The sequence below is a fragment of the Trachymyrmex septentrionalis genome, unplaced genomic scaffold (assembly GCF_001594115.1).
Source record: "Trachymyrmex septentrionalis isolate Tsep2-gDNA-1 unplaced genomic scaffold, Tsep1.0 scaffold107, whole genome shotgun sequence".
NCBI classification, from domain to species: domain Eukaryota; kingdom Metazoa; phylum Arthropoda; class Insecta; order Hymenoptera; family Formicidae; genus Trachymyrmex; species Trachymyrmex septentrionalis.
The window spans coordinates 577204-588113 of record NW_017304196.1 but is presented as its reverse complement, the minus strand read 5'-3'; the positions used below and the strand labels follow the sequence as shown (position 1 = coordinate 588113).

Sequence of the window (10910 nt, the reverse complement as noted above, 5' to 3'; positions counted from 1 at the left end):
GTACTACAATTTTATTTACAATTTAAGCCCAAAAACAGGTAGTGTTTTGCTCGAAATATTCATATAAACTTAAATATATATTTATCATTAAATAAATCCCAAATTATATATTTATTTAATATTATTTAAATACTGCATGCGCATTTTCGCTTCTTTTTTCAATATTGAAACAACTTAGCTCTTTTAGCAAAAGTATCATATAATGGTAAATAAATGGCAAGTTTTCCGTTTGTCAATCATTCAATAATGCCAAGGAAATCAAGAAAACGAAATGTGGCGCTTGGTTGGCACCAATGTGTGTCCCTATTCACCATTCTATAAATACCTGATTGGCTTCGTTCCGAGTCGTCTGCTTTTCTTCACTCTTCCATCAACGATGTGTTGATCGTAAAAAACAAAATGGTATTGTAGTTCCATAATTCGAAAAAGGAAAAATTTCGACGATGCAAAGTTTGTATTTTTCATTAATGACTATACACGAACCGCTTTCTCTTTCACTCCGCTGTAATTACACGAATCTCACACGCTGGAGTTACAATCAGCTGTTATCAGCGATATTCGCATTGACTCATTAACTAAACATTGTAATTTTTTGAATTATTAAAACGCTGCAAAGAAATTCACTCTATTTGTGCCATTTTCAATTAAAAATTAATTAAACTTAGTCCCAAAGACATTAATGGGAATAACCATCATTAATTTCAATATATTTTTGCTAATTAAAATAAAGCTTCGTAATTTAAAAACCTCAATTAAATAATTTTAAAACAAATCGGAAAATGATAAAAATCTTTTGTACTACTAAATTACTGTTTAAAAAATTCCAGGATATTGTCTACTAATATCGCAAAATTATTATTATATTTATCTTTTGTACAAAGTTATAATTGCATTTTCTGATCAAATAAATAATACAGGCTAGGCGCTAAAAGCATTAAGTCAAGCAAAATCCGAAATTAAGTGAATTGGGAAATAGCGTGATCGCATTTGAACTTTAAACACGTACGGAATTAAAATATTAACGTTGCGAAATTACATTATCCACCTTCATAGGCAATATTATAATAAATATTGTATTATCTTTTCTCTGAATATTTGTCGTGAATATATAATGGCACAGGAAGCAACAATAATAATGTGAATTATCCATACAATAATTTGTTTATTTCTCACAAATAACACAATATTAACAATTTTGAAATATTCAAAAGTTTTATTTTAGTTTATCACGCTATATAATTGTGCATTATATTTTCATGAATTCTCATAAGTTAATTTAGACTTGTGCAACTCACTTTTAGTAGTTACTCACTATTAGTAGCGATACAGCAAATAATAATAAAATAAATATTAATTCTATAAAATTTACAATATCTTTTGTACTCCAAAAATATCAAATTTATTATTAATAATTATAATTAGCAAATTATTAATTTGTACTTTTTAAATATGTCAAATAAGATGCATATATATATAATCAGTAAATTAAATATTTCTTTAAATCTCTCGAAAAATACGTTAATGCAAGAAATTAAATAGCCCGTGTTTTTCCATTATTTGCTACATTTTGTATTATACATAATCGCGTGAATTCGTTTACTTATGGAGTGACGCAATGTTACTCGGACTATTTGCAAGGCAATGTACCTAGCATTCTGCCAACACTATGCTCCAACCTGCAGTTTACCGGTGCAAATGTGAGAGACAAGACAATCCCGACCTATTTTCTTGACGTTCTAGATTTTCTTTACGGTGCAACAGTATACGGTCGTTTCTTAACATTTAAACATAAAATCGATACCCGAACTGCATTCGCGTGAACCAGTGTCAATATTCCTCTTCACAAAAATACTATTCCATCCTATTTAAAATAAACGTTTTCTAATTTTTAGTACCTATATTGATTTAAATATTTTTTCAATGTTTATATTATACAATTTTGTATTTTTAACGTTAATATAATTGTAAAAAATGACACTCATTAGGTATATCTACATATGATATAGAAAATTATTATTGAAAGTATTATAGAAAAAGCTTCTGGAAAGTAGAAATATTAATTAAAATCGATATAAAGTAAAATAAATAAATAAATATCAATTAAAATTTCGAGTAATATTATAACAACAAATACTATATTGACAATAAAGTAAAACATAATCGTCACGATCAAAAAATTATAAATTATTGCGTAATAAACATATCATATCCGTATTAATGAAGATTAATAAGTCGAGTGAGATACACAACGCTATATTTTGAATAATATATTGTACTTAGCCGGAAATCATAGGAAGAACGATAATTGGTCGCGCGCAGAAAATAATATCGCAAGCTTAACGTCCGTTCTTGCGAAAAATGAGCAAAAAAAAGAAGATAAAAGAGAAAAGAGAGAATTACGTGTCGAGAAAATACATAAACCTAAATTCCATGTGACTACACATGGACACAAGTATTTTAGATGCTCTGCTTCATTCGACAGTGAAACTGTAAAAATACTTTCGGATGGAGCGCACATTTCCATAAACGCATTCAAGAATATCATTTTTATTTTCTCTCTTTTACAAAAATAAATAGAACTTTATTGACAGTCACACATTTTTGTGTGCATTTGGCAGTTCACTTTTAATATATTAAATTTCCAATAAAAAATTATTAATATAATTACACATAGTAATTTTATTCTTATTTATAATAGCATTCTTTAAAAATTATAATAAATTAACAACTAATCACAAACATAAGTTAGCTAAATTATAAATTACTCATAATACACTTGCGTCATATTATAAAATTTATTGTAATTGTTTGGAATGATTTCCATTTAATTAGTAATTCTCGAATTTATTACATTTTTGGTTATTTAATAAATACCGATGCAATTTTCAAACTACAAAAAAAAACACTATACAATAGTTACAAACAAATCTAAATAACATAACTCGATAAATTGTAGATATGTAAAATTTGTAAAATTACATTTCAAATTTATTTATTATATATTTTTAAAACGTATGACTGTCAACAACAAGAAAATAAATTTTTTTATTTCAAGTCTAACAAAGATCGTTTCTTAAAAATATTGTATTTTTTAAATAATTTTAATTGTAAACTAAATTATTATAATATCCATTACAAACAAAGTATTAACACTTAATTTGTTAAAAGTAGGATGCCAAGTTCACAAGTTTCACACAACGGTCTATCGCGTATAACAAATTTCTTTGACAAAGTCCTTGAAATTATATTGCGAGCTTAGAGTATTCCCTCTTGTCCCATCGACTTGCTTTGAAATATCAAGAAGATGCTCATTTACATTATCTGTCCCCTATAATTGAGGAAAACAAATTTTCATTTGTATTGATTTTATTTTAATCAATTCAATTTTTAATTCAATTGATTCAATCTTCAATAATGTCCAACTCTTTCCTGATATTTAAACATAGATAAAGATTTTAATATAACGTGTAATTTCAAAATAAATACTTCAAAATCTTAATTACTCGTTGAATTATTCATAAAACGTATCAAACACTATTACTCGTATTGATTAATTCATATCTATGTGATAGGAATCGTTATAGCGAGCAGGCTTTTTGCGATATATGTATTTGCATTATGATCTTGTTTACAGATAAAAATATAAATGTCATATTATAATATTTTTGCAACTAATTGTATAATTATGAAAGAAATAAGATTCAGAGACATAAGATTAAAAATTAATATATCTATCTAAACACTCTTCAGATTAGCCATTACTAGAAAAAAATAGCTGACTAAATTTTCTCACACATCATACGAAAAGAAATAAACTACTGACTACAAATTTCCAACATCTTTGCTTATTCAGAAACATAAATGCATCAAAAATTAACTCGAAGTCGAGCACACTAAGAGTTTAGACGTTCACAGCTTTAGACATGGTAAGTGCATCACTACTATTTAAGCATCTCCAAGAAACGCGTGCATTACAGATAAACATCTTCCTGTGATGTTTTGCACTGGGTTGCAAAGTTATTACAAATTCAACGGAATATCATGAAACGCTTAGGCACGATTCTCCGTACCATTAGGCAGCTTATTTCCACGTTAGTCGAAAGTCGGTAATTTGCTACTTATTTGATTAAGCATCAAACGCAACCTGAATACATAAAAGAATATAATTCGGCTTTGAAAGAAACAATGAAAACTTATTATAGATAGTACTCCGGCCTGCGCAAAATCGATTCTTATATCCATCATTGGTCTTTATCCGAACTTTGAAAGCAGATACCACCTAATTAGCTATTGTTGTAACTGGCACCGTGCACTAATGAGATATTTCATAGTTTATGTATTAAAAATCAAGCTCATCCTATCTCGAAATTTTTACATCAATTATCTTCTCTACGATAATAAAATAGAGAAAATTCTCCATCGTTTGCGATAATACTCTACCGAGTACTCTACTAACAAAATAATATATCAAAACTTGATCTGATATCCTCCAATATCCGTCCTAAGATAAAAACAAATATAACGAATAAATATCTGTGTAGAGCAAACAGCACTATTGGATATTTCAAAATATATTAAATAAAAATAATATAAAATACCAATTTTCTGAGATATCTTTTATCGTTTATTTTACGTAATTGCTGCACCAACATTCCACCAAACTTTGACCACTTTTATTTTAATCTACAATAATATTAAATAAAATCTCACGATCAATCCCGGGAAAAAAATTAAAAATATACTTTATCTTTGAATAATTGAAGGACTCCCTGCAAAAAAAGTTGCATAATTTTGATAAAAAGTGTTTTAATAGAAAAAGGCTACTTCTGCATTGACTACATCATATTTTTTTATTTCCCTGTAAAATTAAAAAAATATTAGATAAAATGTCTTTTCTCAAATAGCTCTTTAATTATATAATCTATTACACACGATATACACGTATGTACACGAAAGTACAATTAATTTGGTATGTTAAGTTAAAATTACTAGCTTTTACATTTTTCTAGAGAAATATCAAACTAATTGTACAAAAGGAGCAGTATCTTTTTATATCTACAAAGTATTTTAGAACAATTTCCGTAAAGATTTGATAATAAACATAGACGCAACAATGAATGTTTCCTTCACTGACGGTCTTTGTGTTATAATAAACTTAATTATGATTTTATAAAAATTGTTCTTCAATCGTTATCATAATATTACTTCAAGAAATAGAAAAGAATAACTAGATGTTTACTAAAAAAATGTCTGTGTTTTTGGAAAAAGATTCTCCGAGAATTATCTGATTTTTCAGACCTTTGATCAAATTTCTACGTAAATTAAAACAATTTTAATGACAACTTTAAAGTAAATTTAATTAGGTAAGCTTTTTATTTCTTTCTTTTTTTATGCTTGTACGGTAAAGGAAAAAAAGTAAAATTAGTCGTTTTAAATGTCAACTTTGAAAACAATTTTAATAAGATAAGTAGGTTAATTTTTATATAGCATAAAATATTCACACACACACACACACACACACACACTCTTTTATTTGTAAAAGAAAATAAAATCTGTTATAAATACCTATAATATTAAAAAAAAAGAGTCAATATTTAAAAATTAAGGAAATATTCTTTCAAACAAAACGAAATTTGTCTAAAATAAAATTCTACAAAATATTGGAAAATGTAAAAAAATTTTAACAAATCTTTGAAGCGTCTTCGTATTTATCTCTCTCATTATATAAAAGTAAAGTTTTCAAAAAAGCCATTTCCGCAAAAACATTATGACCATGTTGTCTGAGTTTTTCACACAGTTACCTGAAACTTTCAGTTTTTCAGTTACCTGAGACTTTCAGTTTTTCACGTTTTTCTTAAGTAGATAATCTCGATGGGAATGCAATGGTCGTCGATCGTAGGGCCTAATGTGCACGACGGAAATTTAGAAAGTCATAGCGAGTCGTGTGCATATGGCCGACTGGCTACTCAACACGATTCTATACGCTCGAAACCGGTTCCAAGCTTTTCGCCGGAGGGGCCCCGTGACTCGAACGTAACGACGCATGTTCGAGAACGATAAGCTGGTGGTCACGGCGTGGCTGCTCTCGCAACGCTCTACACACGCGACGCGACGCGACGCGACGCGACGCGACGCAAGAAAACTTCATAAACCATTTGGAACAAGCGCGTTCGCCCCACACTATTCGTTAACGACTAAACGTCTCCATTCATTACATTCCTACGTATCGTGGCGTCTAAATATTTATCACAATTATCGACATCTCGATGATAATAAATATTTCGACATTCAACGTATACACGGTGTCTTGAAATACGTAGATTACATTGTGTGGGCAAGATTTCTTCATAAATTTCAAGTTGAATTTCCAATATATTCACAAATATCGAACCGTTAATCGTTCCTAATTTCCTTTATCTACATATTCTCAAGACTTTGTAAAGTGAGAGAAAGAGAAAAGAAAAATAAATTTGTTATTCAAAAGTTCTCTTTCTTTTAATAAAATTTAGTTTTTTAATTTTAATAAAATTTCTAATAATTTTTATACACTTTGCTAAGGAATAACAGAGAATTCGACGAAGAGAACGTATTATTCCGAAAATATTCACACAGATGTGACAGTTGTAAAAATAGTTTTTATCGATTATACACGTGTATTAATAAAGAAAAGTTCACAAAGCTATATCGTTTAAGCTTGTTAAAGCTTCGTTTTCACGTACATATGTAATTCATTAAATACTTATTTATCCATATCTTTCCTTATTCGACGACAAACTAATCAAAAATTTACTATAAATTTTTTATAATAGTTGTTATATTACATTGTTATGCTAAGATTGATTTCCTTGTTGAAAAAAAATTTATCGCTTAGCGATAAACTGCAATTTTTGTTTGTAACAATAAATGTCAAATTATTTAATTTTCCTTCGTTTTTGGCGAAAGTATATTGTTTTGAAAGAACTGCAATTTCCCGTACGAATTATGTATCAAATCATGTAATCATCTCATAATCTTTACTTTCTACGCGTTCTCTGAGTTCAAAAAAGCTAGAGACTTATTCACCTACGTGTTAAAATCACCATTACTCCGGATTCTGAATCGATGCGGAAACTTCGCTCTAAACGTCAACTTCTTTCAACCTGGCTCGACTTTTATCGTATATACTCGCGTCGCTCGCAAAAGCCTACAACGTCACCCACGTTGAACTTTTGTTTGACAAATTGCTCTTGTCGCAACAACGATTGCAATCGATGGGCGCGATGGTGAAAAAAAGAGGAGAAGGAAAACGAAAAATGACACTCAAAATAAAAAAAAAAAGCGGGAATATGTGGACGCGATATCGGATGTCGTTGTTGCGTGTATTTATTTATGACAAAGGAAACTAGGGACAACGAGGATAAACGTTGCTGCATCGAGTAACACAGCATCGCGCACGTTGCTTCCAACGTTACCAGAATTCCTAATTGACAAGAGACAACGGGCCCCACGTTCAGATCCTTAGAACAATTTCCACCAAAATGTCGATTACCTTAATCGGCGATTAATTCAAAAGATACAAGATTGCATACAGCAAGATTTTTAGCTACATCATCCGCCGTCCATGATATTCAATTTTCTTTCAAGTGTGTCAAATAAAAGAATTAATAATTCCATGTTAAAATTGTACAGTCACGAAATTAATAGTCCGCCAGTATATCGATTTCTTCAAACCGCTTTCCAAGTGTTAAAAATTGTGATTCCACGCTCTCATTACGGTTACTGGTAATTTCACATTTAGTCCAAATATAAACATAAATTATCAGTGCCATAATGCATGTGCAAAACCATAATTTTCGTCACCCGGAAAGTAGTTAAAAAAAAAATCATCGGTTAATTAGTCTCGTGACTATAATACACATATTTATAAAAAAAAAACATAATTTAACGAATGTATCCTTACAAACAATAGCTTTGAAGTTACAGTCACGGCGCTAGATGCACTTTTATGTAACGCATGAAACATAATTCGACGGATTTGTGAGAGGAAGGAAAACAGAGATATATATTTTAAGGAGGTAAAGATAGAAAGTGTAACTGAGAAAAACAGACTTGTGAGTACTTGTCGATTTAAGTTCTATGCTATCAAGAATTATGAAAGTTGTAAGTTATATGTATACATTTAAACTCGGAACAGAAAGAGATGTGCGATATACTCGAAAAATTCTATGATTTAGCATATAATTAAAAAAAAAATGAATTCATATAATATACTCTTCTTTCTTTTATGAAATAATTTTGTGAGAAAGAAAAAGAATTAGCTTTATATACCTACGTATAGTGCTATATGCCATATATCACAATATGTCATGTTGTCACGAATGTTGATCCTACAGATTTTTTGTTCCATAACTCGCTCGAAACTATCTTAAATGATAGATTCTCTGAGAAATTCATAGCCAAGCTTTAACAAAAATACCAAGGGAACTCATACACACATATTATTTATTGCAACTTTCTGTTGATATTATTTTTTTGTTTATAACTCGAAAAGTATCGCTATCTCAATATTTTTATGAATAAAAAGTCGAATCCACGGAGAATCTACGGAAAAGTACTTACTGTACACTAATGGTAATTACTTGTTTCAAGTGTATTTAAAAAATTCATATATCCGCAAATCTACTATAAATTTATTAAATTTATTCAATCAGTATATAAGTTTAATATTTCAATCGAGATTATTGAAACAAATTCAATTTGCTTATAATGTGATTGTTTCTTTGATCAATTTTATAATACTCTTCAACAGAAAATAATTTCTTGTTTTAATATTAATACATATTAGTGAGTTTATCTAAAATTTATTTTTTTTAATAAGTATATTTTATAATTATTATCAAGAAAATATTCTTTGTTAAGGATAATATATTGTTTGAAACAATAAATTGAGTAATTACTTTTCTTAGCAATAGAATAATTTTTCTGTGTGTAGCATTAAAATGTAAACATTTACAGGATCGTTTTGAATCTAAAGTATTTACAGTAATAAAATAATAATTGCTAGCGTAAAAATAATTGAATATCAACATAATGCTGAGACATAAAGGCACATTCAACTTCACTTGTAAGTCACTTATAACCAATTTTAAAAGGATAAACCTAATAAAAAACAGTAATGTCATCTCTCCTTGTAAACAAGTTTTACCCACCGTACAACGGACATAAGCACAGCTTGAAACGAAAGGTTACATTGAAATATGAAAGTCAGAACAAAATTATAACGAGAAAAGAGAATGTAAGTTGCGCGCCAAGACTTGTTTAAAAACCGGGTAATTCTAAACTTGTCTCGCGTCGCGCCTGTACTTTTCACACTGTGTCGCTGCTTCCCGCCTGTCGCCTACAAGTCGCGTACAATGTCCGTTTCATTACACAATCTTTCCAAACGACCGATCTTTTTGAAACTAATTGTTTTCGGTACACTTTTCGTGTCGAACAGAAGCAAAAGTTTCATCCTTTCACCATCAACGTTGTCAAATTTTTATTAGGAAATTTTAAATATGGCGGAATTTCGGTCATTCGTTAAACGCACAAAATACAGAGAGCAAATGTAAACAGACAAAGCATCATTTGTACTCCATTTAAATCTCAGTCGATGGTAAATCGTGCGGTATCGCGACAGGATCGAGAAGTATTCCTACTGAATAATGGAGAACAGACTTACCGAGAAGACAGAGCCAATCGGATGGTCGACGAAAGCGCGTCGAGTTACACCGAGTGTCCTCACCAATCCTCACCGCCGACGCTGAGCGGTCGGAATAATCGTCCGCCACAAAAGTTTCCGAAGAAATGTGCTCTTTCCGGGCGCGACAGGGTCCAAGTTTTCGAGTGGTGCGGCGAAGAAGTCCGTTGAGAGAAAGAAACAGAAAGAAGAGAGAGAGAGAGAGAGAGAGAGAGAGAGAGAGAGAGAAAGAGTGATGTAAACTGGAGTGCGAGGGGCCGTTGAACGAGGGAAGAAACCGATGCTTGGCACAATAAAATGTAACACTAGAACACCACTCCGCCTTTACCGAACGCGTCACTGCGTCACTTTCGATAACGTCCGGTAACTGCCAGTAACTGCCGCGGCTGGCCACGCGTCACCTGCTGCGTTTCACAACAATCCGGCGCGGCGACGTTTTTTAATGATGACGCGCCCGGTGCGCGAAATAAAAGTAAGAGAAAAGAAAAGAGAAACCGTGAGCCACGCGGCGCGTCGCACACGCAGAGTCTTCGACCGCGGCGCGAAAAAACACGTATGGGACGGAACGTAACACGAGTCACACGCCGCTCCAATCGCAACTGCCCGCTGCCACCAACGACCGAACTCACCGAACTCTACCACTCTGCCTCACCACCCCCCCCCGCCGCCCCTCCACTTACCACTACGTCACCGCTCGTCGCGCCGCGCCGGCAGACCTGCGCATTCCGTCTGCGCCTGCGCCATCGTCCTCCCTCCTTTCCTCCTGCCACGTTGCGTCGCGTCGCGTATCACCGCTACGCGGTTCAAATTCACCTTGTTTGTATTATCGTGACCCTTCTCACTATTCCTTATCGTAACCAAGGACGATTTTGAAAGAAATCAAAACATTTGAATAATCCGCACTTTCAAAAATAATAATTTTTCGTACTCTAACGATTTGTTCGTATTATTTCAAGTCTATAACAATTGTATTATACGTATACTTAAAGCTGCGAGTACCGTGAAATCGTTATTGTGATCATTTCTAACGTTTACATTAATATTATATCTCTTGTGTAAAAGATAGGATCGTAAATTTTTGTCTTTTTAATATTACGTTTTCAATTTATACTTTTAGTTTTTCATCACATTCTTTATTTTCATAGTAATCTACTACTTCGCTTGATAAATACGTTGGTACTTCTAGTGTTAA

At 31.4% G+C, this 10910-nt stretch overlaps 1 protein-coding gene across 1 annotated transcript in view; it reads right to left on the bottom strand.

Annotated features, from left to right (window-relative positions):
* Positions 1-10324, bottom strand: part of LOC108747011 (semaphorin-1A-like) — a 227487-nt gene extending 217163 nt beyond the window's left edge. Inside the window, exon 1 of the mRNA XM_018484219.1 lies at positions 9701-10324. The gene's annotated coding sequence lies outside the window, so the exon portion shown is untranslated. The remainder of the gene's footprint in view (positions 1-9700) is intronic.
* Between the last annotated feature and the right edge of the window lie 586 nt (positions 10325-10910).